We start from the raw sequence: 12,839 nt of genomic DNA, 5'->3' as shown, positions 1-12,839 counted from the left end.
ACAGTCCTGAAGTTAAAAAAAAAAAGGTGGATCACAGGCTGGCTGGATCAGCCATAAATCAATCCTATTTGAAAAATAACCAACATACAAAGGACTAGAGGCATGACACAGTGGTAAAGTGCCTGCCTAGTAAGCACAAGGCCTTGAATTCAAACTTGAAGACCAGCAAAAATTGAAAAAGAAAAAAACCTCAATGATAGGCACATTATCCTGGATCTCAGTACTATGAGAGGCAAGCAAAGCAATCATCCAAGCTACTGTCAAGTATCTACACGAGAGAGCACAGAACACAGGCTTGGAAAACCAGGCAGGGAGGCAGAAAGTGCCAAGGAAGGCCTTCAAAGCTAAAGATGTCCACGAGACAAAAGAGGGTGTGAAGTCGAGGCTGGGGAACAATGGGGGAATATAGTCATTTGCTTCAGTTGTAAAGGCTACCAGAACCTTCTAATGCTTGACCTCACTTGTGTTTTTCCACCTGGCATGCTGCACCTACAAAAACCAAGAGAAGCCAGGCAGTGGTGGCTTTCACCTGCCATCCTACATTCTTCTGAGGCACAAACAAGCAGATCACAATCCAGGCCAACCCATAGAATACACTTAACATTTCATTCAAAAATCAATGAATAGGCTGGGAATATGGCCTAGTGGTAAAGTGCTCGCCTCGTATACATGAAGCCCTGAGTTCGATGCCTTAGCACCACATATATAGAAAAAAGCTGGAAGTGGCGCTGTGGCTCAAGTGATAGAGTGCTAGCCTTGAGCAAAAAGAAGCCAGGGACAGTGCTCAGGCCCTGAGTGCAAGCCCCAAGACTGGCAACAAAAACAAAAAACAAACAAACACAAAAAACAACACAAAAATCAATGAATATAAAAACAGCTGCAAGTTTAGCTCATGAGTGCAAAACACAGTGCTACAAAAAAAAGGGGGTGGGCAGGGCGACCTGTAGATCACAATCCCATTAAGACTGTAAATAACACATGTTTTGCTGGCTCATGCCTGTCATCCTCAATAGGCTGAGATCTGAGGACAAAGGTTTGAAGCCAGCCCCAGGGAAGACAAATCTGAGAGACTTGTCTCCAAATTACCAGCAAAAAGCCAGAAGTAGAGGTGTGGCTCACATGTTCTAATATGAGACTTGAATGGACAAGAGGTCCCGAGTTCAAATCCCACTTCTGGCACACAGACTGACTGATCTTTTTCACATCAAATACACAACCATTCTTCAAATTTCTACAACTCCCCATATCTCAGAATTGCATTTAGAACATTCAGGATAATGGCTCTCTTTTAACATTTGAAGTTTATAATCAAGCAGTCTCCAGAAATGGCCCAAGTCAAAGTATAAGCTCATTTAGGACTGCACTTGTGGCATCACACAGGGTGAAGTAACTTCCTAAAATGGTGAGCCACAGTTTACATGTACATACACATCTCAGTTTGGAGCGATCCTTAAGTGCTTGGTGAGCAGGTGGAACTAGAATAAAAATTAAGCATTGTACATTCAGTCCACGAACCACCACCTAAAAAGGTCCTCAGGATTTACAGCCCCACTGCTGGTTCTTGGTGTTAGATGAGAACTTGAAAATATACAAGAGTTGATTTAGTAGTATTCAGTTTTCCAAAGTTCCAACCTAAGCCCAGTACCATTCTTGTGCAAAAAAATCTTAGGGACAGTGCCTAGGCCCTGATTTTAAGTCCCAGGACTAACACAAATAATAATAATTATTGTTATATTCAAGAAAATGTTAGGGTATAATAAGGATCTAAATTCTCATCAAAATAAAAAGGCTTTTAGCTCATTTCTTTCTGTTTACATAACACTGATTGTTGGGTCACTTTAAGGTTGTTCCCTGGCTAATTTATTTTATCTTTTATTTACAAATTTCAGGTTATTTTCTTTGTGTATTTTAAGTAGGAACCTTAAAATATTAATTTTATTATTTTGTACAAGTAGGCTTGCATAGGGAGGATGAACATAATAAAATAGATCAAGTATTTCATAAGAGATGAAAAATATGTACAGCTTTACTTCAGAAAACACTTGAAAGGGAACTTTCATATTTGCGCTTGGTGAGAATAAGGAATAAAGGAATACATTCATGATTACATGGGCTTCTATACTACAATTTTCAGTTTTCCACATTTTAGAAATACAACCACGCTGGGCACAATGGCTCACTCCTCTAATCCTAGCTGTCCTGAGAGGTTGAAAGGACTTTTGGTTCAAGGCCAGCTGGGGATAAAGGTTGGCAGGACCCAATCTCAACCAAGAAAAGCTGAGTGTTGTGGCAGGTGCTTATCATCTCAGGCACACAGGAATGTAAACAGAGGGATTACAATCTAGGACAACCCAGGAAGAGAAGTCTACAAGACTCCATGGTAACACAAGAAGCTGAGTATGCGAGTCAAAGCCTGTTATGCCAGGAAGAAAACATCAAGAGGATTCCAGTCCATGTCTAAGCAAAAGGTGACACACCCTAATCTCAAAATCTAAGTCAACAGGGCTGAAGGTGTGGCTTACATGAGCAACCACCGGGACTTGAGTTCAAACCCAATTACTGCCAAGAGGGAAAACAAAAAACATCAAAGACAAAGGACTGGGGACCTAGCTCAAGTGATAGAGCACCTGCGTAGCACACGCAGGCCATGAGTTCAAAATCCTGCACTGTCAAAGAAACAAAGATGAGACTTTTATCCGTCATAGACTCCCTCATTGATTTTTCATTTGACATAGCTGAGGTGAAACATGAATTCATTTAATTGGCCCCCACTGAGACGCTTAGGGTACAATCCAGTGGGATTTCTGTAGAAGGAAAATAACAATTTTCATAAGCAGAATATAAAGATTTTAAAATAAAGATTGAAAGCCAGGCACCAGTGGCTCATGCCTGCCATCCTAGCTGCTCAGGAGGCTGATATCTAAAGATAATAGTTCAAAGCCAGCCCAGGCAGGAAAGTCTGTGAGACTCTTCTGTCCAATGAACCACCAGAAAACCAGAAGTGGTGCTGTGACTCAAGTGGTTGAGGGCTAGCCTTCAGTAAAAGAGCAAAAGGAAGCACCCAGGCCCTGAGTTCAAAAAATAAAAATTTTAAATGTTTTTTAAAAAGTTAACGTAGTCTGAAAGAACGGCACATTTGCTGGCCACTCCTTGGACCTTTTGCTTGGTAACTGAGGGCTCTTCAAAAATTCCCTGGAATCTTGGAGCTCAGAACATGCCATGATGGTTCTGCTACTAAACAGGAGGAAGCCAAGGTAATCACACATAAGACTGAAACTCTCTCTCTGGTTATAGATGCAAATCACAAAGTTAAACACACACAAAAAGTAATAATAATAGAGTCAGGCAAAGGTGGCTCATGACTATCATCCTAGCTACTCAGGAGGCTGAGATAAAGAGGATCACAATTCAAAGCCAGCCTGGGCAAAAAAGTCCATGAGACTATTCTTTCCAAAGAACTAGCAAAATGCTAGAAGTGGCGCTGTAGCTCAAGTGGTAGAATGCCAGCCTTGAGCACAAAAGCTCAGGGACAGAGCCCAGATACTGTGTTCACTCCAGAACAGGGCAAGGGAAAAAAATCTGTAAGCTGAGAGGTAAGCAGTTAGGAAATGAAAATTAGTGGCTTATCTTGCCTGGAGAAATGTCACAAAACACAAAGCCCAGGGTGTGGAGATGGTGTAATCCACCAATCACGTCAGCACCAAATGCTCAGACTACATCTTCCAGAAGGTTTTCATCCTAAGCAATAACTGTCTCTCAGGAGCCAGCTGCAAGGAATTGAGGAAAAGTCATCTCTATAACCCACCACCATGTTAATGAAAGACTGAAGCTGGGTACCATGGCTCGCACCTGTAATCCCAGCTACTCAAGGAAGCTGAGATCTGAAGATCACAGTTCAAAGGCAGCCCAGGCAGAAAAAAATAAATTAATTACGGGGCAGTGCGCAAGCCCTGAGTTCAAGCCCCAGGACTGGCAGGATGGGAGGTGAGGGGAAGAGCCTCTCTGATTTATCTGCCTGGACTGGCTTTGAACCTCAATTTTCAGATCTCAAGACTCCTGAGAAGTTAAAGTATTTCAACATGTGATGGTCCTTCATTATTATTCAATGTATACAAAGAAGTATGCAAACTCACTGCTTTGAATACTGCTGGTCCTAGGGTCTGAACTCAGGACCTGGGCACTGTCCCTGTGCTTCTTTTTTTTCCTCAAGGCTGGTCCTCTGCCACTTGAGCCACAGCGCCCGCTTCCAGCTTTTGCTTTTATTTTACTTTTTTTTCCCCCCTTTGGAAGTTTATTGGCGAATGGAGTCTTAAAGACTATCCTGCCTGGGCTAGTTTTGAACTATGACCCCCAGATCTCTGCCTCCTGAGTAGCTAGGATGATAGGTGCAAGATACTGGTGTCTAGTTCCATTTGTCCCCCTCCCCACCCCCACTACTGCTAAAATATAAAAACTTTCAAGCTAAAAGTTGAGGTGGCAATTCACACACCCATCTTCTCCACTGGATTCCCAGCAAACTGTGCAAAGAAACTACTGTGACATTAATTGCCCACTAGGTGGTGACATTTGCTAGCTCAAATCTCTTCAAGCTTTTCTCAAGTGCAATTCTCTTTTCCACAATAATAATAACAGTAACAAACTATAAACATGAAGGGTATGGGCTGGGAATGTGGCTTAGTGGTAGAGTGCTTGCCAAGCATATATGAAGCCCAGGGTTTGATTGCTCAGTACCACATACACAGAAAAATCCAGAAATGGTGCTGTGGTTCAAGTGGTAGAATGCTAGCCTTGAGCAAAAGCAGCACAAGGACAGTGCCCAGGCCCTGAGTTCAAGTGCCAAGATTGGTGAAAAAAAATTTAGGATGGATGAGGCTCTGTCTTATAATTTTTTTTGGTGGGGAGCAATATGTCCCAGCACTGAGATGTGGCTTAAGACCTCACACCTTTGCTTAGCTGTTCTGCTCAAGGCTGGTGCTCTACCCATTGAGACATGCTTCCGGCTCTTGGCTGGTTCACAGCAGGTCTCACTGACTGGACTTTTCTACCCTAGGTTAGCTCTAAACTGTGATCCTCACATGTCCTCCTGAGTAGCTAGGATTTACAGGTGTGAGCCAACCAGAATTCAATTTGAAAGGACTTGTTTAAACTAAGAACTTGAAAGTAGGGACCATCCTCTTTCTTGGTAGACACTGAAGATGTGAGATGGAAATTATTGATAAGTCTACTCTGAGTCTGGCACATGGGGTTTGAATCTTTCCCTCATTCACTCACTAATATTAAAGTTCTTAGAATTGACAGACCTTTTTATTTTTGCCAGGCCTGGGGCTTGAACCCAGGGCCTGGGCACTGTCCCTGGGCCTCTTTGTGCTCAAGGCTAGCACATTACCACGTGAGCCACAGCACCATTTTTTGCTTTTTCTGAGTATTTTATTGGTGATCAAGAGCCTCATGGACTTTTCTGCCCAGGCTGGCTTTAAACCACGATCTTCAGATCTCAGACTCCTGAGATTCTGAGAATAGAGGTGTGAGTACTGGCATCTGGCTCAATAGTACTTTAATTAATCACAGTTTCAATGTATATTTAAGTATTAGCTGCCATTATGATTGTTTCCTCACAAAAACAGTGCAGATCTTTTTTTTTTCTTTTTTTGCCAGTCCTGGGCCTTGGACTCAGGGCCTGAGCACTGTCCCTGGCTTCTTTTTGCTCAAGGCTAGCACTCTGCCACTTGAGCCACAGCGACACTTCTGGCCATTTTCTGCATATGTGGTGCTGGGGAATTGAACCCAGGGCCTCATGTATATGAGGCAAGCACTCTTGCCAATAGGCCATATTCCCAGCCCAACAGTGCAGATCTTAATCAAAGATGAGATGGATTTCTGACTGTGCATGTGCCAGTACTGGGACTTTAGCTCAGGGCCTGGGAGCTATCCCTTAGCTTTTCCTCTCAAGGCTGGAGCTCTACCACTTGCATCACATCTCCCTTTCCAGCTTCTGGTAAGTTAATTGGAAGAGTCTCTCAGATTTATCTGCCCAGGCAGGCTTCGAACCAGGATCTTCATCTCTCAGCCTCCTGAGTAGCTGGGATTACAGGCCTGTGCTCGGCTCCCATTCTTCCTAATCTGTTCACACATGAAGAACACCACAAGAGTCACTGATCTGTTCAAGGAATACACTAGATTTTGATATGAATACATTCTCAGCAATTTTCGCAACACCTGGTGCCCACTCTCACCTGTGCAGATCTCTACCACGAGCCACAGGTGATTACTGGTCTCGTACCATTCATAAAAAGTGACAATATTCTTGTGCTTAATTTCATATGTGAGATGGACCTACCGGGAAGAGAAAAGAAATAAAGTTCTTGAACTCTTGATCATAAAACCTACTTGACTGTGTAATCAGGAGAATTTTTTATTTATTTTTTATTTTTTTTATTTTTTGGCCAGTCCTGGGGCTTGGACTCAGGGCCTGAGCACTGTCCCTGGCTTCTTTTTGCTCAAGGCTAGCACTCTGCCACTTGAGCCACAGTGCCACTTCTGGCCATTTAGGAGAATTTTTTAATGATGTAATTTATTTTTTTTCAGACATTAGAAAGCAGGGTGGGGAACGCTGGCCATAGGGAAACAGGCTAACAATGCATGATGTTTACAAACATCACACATGTTAGTTATGGCTACTCGGGAGGCTGAGCTCAGATGATCCCAGTTTGAAGCCTGTGTACACAAATGGAAACTTACAATTTCAAGGATAAAGGTTAACACAGCATGTGATCCATTACAATTATAAAAAATGACTAATGCCATTACTGGAAGGAAGGAAGCTAATACAAAAGTTTATCTACCACAAAAGTTTGCTGCTTCAAATAGAGTTTACTTATCTAAGATGAGCTATTTCCTACCTAGCTATTGTTTGCTTAGGACTTTGACCAGGACTCCATTCATCTAGAAGAGACTTCCCTGTTTATTATGAAGAGACTGTCCTGATTACTTGGGAGGAAACTTTGCTATTTACTGAGAAGAGACTGCCCTGATTACAGTAAAGGGACTTTGCTATTTACTAAGGAGAGGCTGTCCTACCTATATTGAGAATCTACCACTAAAGGCAGCTGGTCAAACCAGTCTCCTCAGGGAGACTTTGTATGGGGAAAGGGGAGATTCTCCTGACAAGAAGTGGCACCCTTTGGCCCACAGACACAAAGAAACTCCTTACTGGGAATATGTTCCCAAGGGCCTATTAGTATGCTAACAAGGAATCGAAGTAACTGGGCTGAGGCTAAGTCTTCCACTTGGTCAGAGAAATTAATTCTCCCATACCATGCCCTGAGTTCAAGCCCTGTCGTGGCATCTGTGCACACATACCAAAAAAGCAACTGTAACTTCTTACCTGGAAAATTAACTCAAATACAGAAAACTGCAGAAAATGAATCTATAGAGGGACACTACAGTCAGCACCCACCAATCCAAGGAACCCTCCCATAGTCTATCTCCACAACTCTTTCTGCTCCCCCAAAATAGTCACCCAGCTGGCTATCCCATTTTCTGGAGCTTGAACTCTGTCCCTAAGCTTCTTTCCCCCAAGAATATCACTCTATCACTTTGAGCCACAGCATCACTTCCAGCTTTTCCTGTAAGTGTGGTACTCAGGAATTGAACCCAGGACTTCATACATGATAGGCAAGCACTCTACCACTAGGCCACATTCCCAGCCCCCCACCCAACACTCTCTTTTCACCTCCTTACATTTATTTGCAACTTTTTCAACCAATGTATATTTTTCCTGGGCACATTGTCTTCCTTGCTTTCTAAGAGAATAGTGCTGTCTGTCTCTCTTTCTGTTTTGTCTGTTGAGTCTCTTTAAATTCAATTAAAAAGGCATCTGAAACCCACCCCAGGAGCCAAGTAAGAGCTAATGGCAAGTACATGAATTTCACACAGGCAAAACAGTAAGAGAGCAGGTGACCGCAATTAACTAGAAGCCGGGGGCTAGGAATGTGGCCTAGTGGTGGAGTGTTTGCCTTGTATACACGAAGCCCTGGGTTCGATTCCTCAGCACCACATAAATAGAAAAATCTGTAAGTGGCGTTGTGGCTCAAGTGTTAGAGTGCTAGCCTTGAGCAAAAAGAAGCCAGGGACAGTGCTCAGGCACTGAGTTCAAGCACCATGACTGGCAAAAAAGCAAGCACACAAACAAAAACATCACTCCCCCCTTCCTGGAACCTTCCAGAGGGCCTGAACCTGTTATTTAACAGCGAAGGGAGGTTGGGGGCTGATGGTGCAGGATACATCCATCTTGGCCAAGCCAACCCGACCTTTCGGAGGAAGGACTTTGCTCAGCACCCAACAGGGGCTGTCTTCATTGGGGCTCATGTGCAGGCTAGAGTGAACCCTCCAGGGCTGGGAACAGCTGTGGTGGGGGCTGGGGGTCCCCCGGAAACCCCACCATCTCATCCCACCCGCGTTACACAGTGGGACAGGGCTCGGGGTCCACACCGGAGCACCCCGAGTTTCTTCTCCCCACCCCCCACCCCGGCTCACCCAGGTCCAGGAACCCATGGGCCTTGGCTCCAGGCCACACGGAGCAAAGTTTGAGGAGAAAGGCCGAGATCCAGGCCTAAAGAGTGACCCCAGGGTGTTGCCAATACCTGAGGCAGCTGAGGGAGACACCAAGCTGGAAACAAGCAGTTGAAAGGCCGGAGTCCCCCACCAGATCTTAGGCAGGAAAGACTCCAGCAAGTCCACTTCAGGATACCTGGCTCCAGGCGGCTCTTCCTCCTCCTGCAGGCAGGTCCACAGGTCCGGGCTTGGGAGGGGGAGAAACAAGTCCTGACAGTGTCAACGTGCACAAGCAAGCGGGAGCCATTCTTACGTGCCTCGCCGCCGCCAGAGCCTCACTCCCCTCTGCATTTGGATTTGCCCCATTCTTTTCCAAGGTAGTGAAAAAGACTGGAGAAGATGAGCAGCGCTAATTGGTTGTGCTGTTTCTGTTTCTATTGGCTGGTGCCCGGAAGTGACTATCTAACAAGGTCCGCCTCTATGCCCCACCTGCATTCAAACTAATGATTGGCAGGAAGAATGGATGGGAGGAGCTAATAGATTCAGCTCCACCACCCTCAGCCCCAGGCTATGGTGATATTGGCTCTTCTGTGCCCATGGCAGCATGCCATTCACAGGAAGGAACGGACGGCACTGATTGGCTAATGTAGGCTCTCTGTTTCTGATTGTCTACGACCCCCAGATGTCACTTCCTATTGGCTTTCAAGCAGATGTGGCTCCACTTCTGACTTTTCAGTGGTTACTTGGTGGTGAGCCTCCCAGTTTCCTGCCAGCGCTGACTGTGAACCATGGCCTTCAGATCTCAGCCTCCTAAGTAGCTGGGATGAGAGCATGAAGTATTGGGGCCTCAGTGACTTTTTTTGACAAGTAATTATTATTATTATCATTATTATTTTCCAGTACTGGAAATCAAACCCACAGTGGCACGATGGCTAGGCAAAATATTCTACCATGGATCTACAGTCCTCAGCCCTAACATGTCTTCAAGCTCATCAAGGCATTAAACGTTAGATATTTGCCATTTTTCTACTTTCACCTTTTATTTTTATTTTTTATCAGATCTGGGGCTTAAACTCAGGACCTGCACGCTGTCAGTTACGTTTGTCATTCATGGTTAGTGCTCCACCCCTTGTGCCACAGCTCCACTGCCAGCTTTTTTGTTCCAGTCCTGGGGCTTGAACTCAGGGTCTGGGCTCTCTCCCTGAGCTTCTTTTGCTCAAGTGTAGCATGCTACCATTTGAGCTACATAGCCATCCAACTTTTTCTGTTTATGTGGTACTGAGGAATAGAACCCATGGCTTCACGCTTGCTAAGAAAGCACTCTACCACTAGGCCACATTCCCAGCCCACTGCTTTTTGCGCGTGTGATTAATTGGTAGTATGTGTCACGGACTTTCCTGCCCTGGGCTTGCTTAGAATTTGAATCCTCAGATTGCAGTCTCCTGAGAGGCTCGGATGATAGGCATGAGCCATGAGTGGCCCAACTGTTGTTTCAACTGTCATAACGGATTATTTAACCCATCTGGAATTGATTCTGGTGAACACGGGGTATTATGGTAGAATTTTATTATGGCTCAAAATATTCAGGTAATTATCCTGGCACCCATGCATGCATGCACACACAAAATTTGCCTTTATGAGAACTCAGGAAGGAGATGATTGCTGGCACCTGTCCCTGTGATGGACCTTTTCCTTTCTGTGCTTCTTTGCAGCATAGGAATGATCACCAAATGTGCTCTGAGGTGCTCAGTGTCATATTTTCTGTTATGGCTGTATCTATTTGGATATTTCAAGGCATCTGTGGCATGCCTGGCCCAATGTTGGGGGAAGCTTGATGGTGGTGTCTTTGAAGGTGCTCACTCTGCCAATGGGACAGGTTCAGGACTTCGAGGTGCATGTTCCCAACCAATTCCACCCCTTGTGATGTCTTGTGGCACTGTGTGATCTTGACCATGATTGATTTCAGGATCTTAACTGACTTGCTTTTTCTCTGTCTTATACCACTTCTTACACAGCTTTTGGAAGCCTGCTGTCTGTCTTCAGGTTCCTTTTTGTCCATTGTCACACTGCTGGAGGCTGAGGACTTCTCTTCCTCCATTCCTTTTCTAGGGGACAGCGGCTTGGAAGCTGGTGACAAGTTCCCAAGTTGAACAGTTCTAGGGTCCCATCATAATTCAGTTCTTTGCCTTTTGACATGGCTTTTTTTATGGCTCCTCTTCTGTCCTTCCTGTCCTAGTAATTTGTAGTGTGATTATTTCCTTGTATTGAGCTAAAGGGTCTCTACCTATATTTTCAGAATATCATCTTTATAGTAACAAAAAGAAAGAACCAATGGGCATACAAATATCACACACACACACACACACACACACACACACACACACACACACACACGGTGGTCTCTGGTTTGAAAGGAACAAAAATATTGTTCCATAGACTTTTTCATGTAATTCTAGGCAGTGTATACTAGGGTTTCATTATGTTCTGTTTCTAAATTTCAAAAGGCATAACAGTGATTTTATTTCCAGTCCGGGGGCTTGAACTCAGGATCTGAGGAGTGTCCGTTGGCCTCTTGTTTTTCCCCCTTGGCTTCTTTTTGCTCAGGGCTGGCACTCTACCACTTGAGCCACCAGGCCACTTCTGCTTTTCTATGTGGGGCTGAGGAGTGGAACCCATGTATATGAGGCAAGTTCCCTGCAAGTAGGCCATATTCCCAACACCAACAATGATCTTATTAGTGTGCCTGACACAGAAATACAACTCCACCAGAATCCGCTGCTAAGCCTTGACAAATTTGTTTTTGGTATTGAAATGGGGTCCGAGTGGGGGGAATCATCCATCCCTCCAACAGTCCAACACTCAGAGACAGACATAAGTACAAAGGTGGGTTTATTGGGGAAGTATAAAGCAGAATAGCCAGCCAGGGTCACAGCCCAAACTCGGGAGCTGGGAAGAAGCAACCTGGGCCAGGCTCAGGGTTAGGTTACATAGGGACCACATGGTCTAGCCGGGTCACATGGAGGTGGCCAATGAGGTTAGAAAACTTATGGAGAAACTGTATAGTCATGTCAGGTCACAGGCAAGTGGCCAATGGAGTTACACTCTGCCTCATAGTAACTCTTTGAACCAACCTATTATTTTAGTTAGGATTGGCACATTTATTTGGCAGGTCCCTAAATGACACAGGCTGGGGTAAGGCTGCTCCTTCCTGAAAGGGCACAGGTTGGTGGGCTGATATACTATTGCTAGCCCCTAACAAGTACCATGGACTGACTTGACTGGGCTGGCTTTAACTTGTGCTCCTATTTGTCAGGCCACACTTTTAAGGGCCAGAGAAAATTTGGAACTATTTTAAATGAAGTGTCAATACTTATGGATAATGATGATGCTCAATAGAAACAGAGTACTGGGTATCCAGCTAGCAAAGGACTGACTGGTTACAGAGAGCTGTGGAGTAAATTAGCACCATTGGGCTCTCTGTGTGCTGGAAAGTTTGAAGAGAGCAGGGAGAGCCCCCTTTAAAGTCAAACATTTCTGATTTTTTAAAGTTCCTTGGTATGAGTAATATCTCTTTAAACTAGTTGCATTTATTCACATAATACAAAAATTCAAATGTCAGTATAACTGTAGATATCTCAACATCCCCTATGGGGTGAAGCCTCAATAATCTTGGAGGCTTGAACTCAGAGCTTTTGTGCTCAAGGCTCAGTGCTCTAGTACTAGAGCCACAGCTCCACTTCCAGTTTATTGGTGGTTAATTGGTGATGAGAGTGTCACAGACTTTTCTGTCCAGGCTGGCATACACCCTTGATTCTCAGATCTCAGCTCCCTGAGTAGCTAGGATAATAGACATGAGCTATGACACCCAGGACAACTCCTCTTTGGTCTCATGTGCATCAAACAGGCTTTTGAGGTCTACTCTGATGTTCACTCAAGTACTTCACTGTCTGTTACACAAGGTGGATGAACCAGCAAGAGATGCAGGGGCCAGATTCAGTCAGGGATCACATGTCAGACTCAGGACTGAAGGCATCTATCTGGAGAACACCCCAGAATTTGGGGGATCATTTGATGCTTCTAATACTTACATTCAGTCCATGTAAACTTTCAGAGCTTTGTTTCATAAAGGGAGATGCAGGTGTCCTTGTAAAGTTGCTTCATAGACTCAATAGAGGGTTGCCACCTGTTTGAATTAGAAATGTAATTTTTTAAATGAGTGGGGAAAAACCCATTGGGTGGGGGTTGATATTTTGTTCTTTAAGGTGTGAGGAAAAACATTCCCCTTC

Source organism: Perognathus longimembris, chromosome 18 (assembly GCF_023159225.1).
Source record: "Perognathus longimembris pacificus isolate PPM17 chromosome 18, ASM2315922v1, whole genome shotgun sequence".
NCBI lineage: Eukaryota > Metazoa > Chordata > Mammalia > Rodentia > Heteromyidae > Perognathus > Perognathus longimembris.
Note: the sequence above shows the minus strand (reverse complement) of the source record.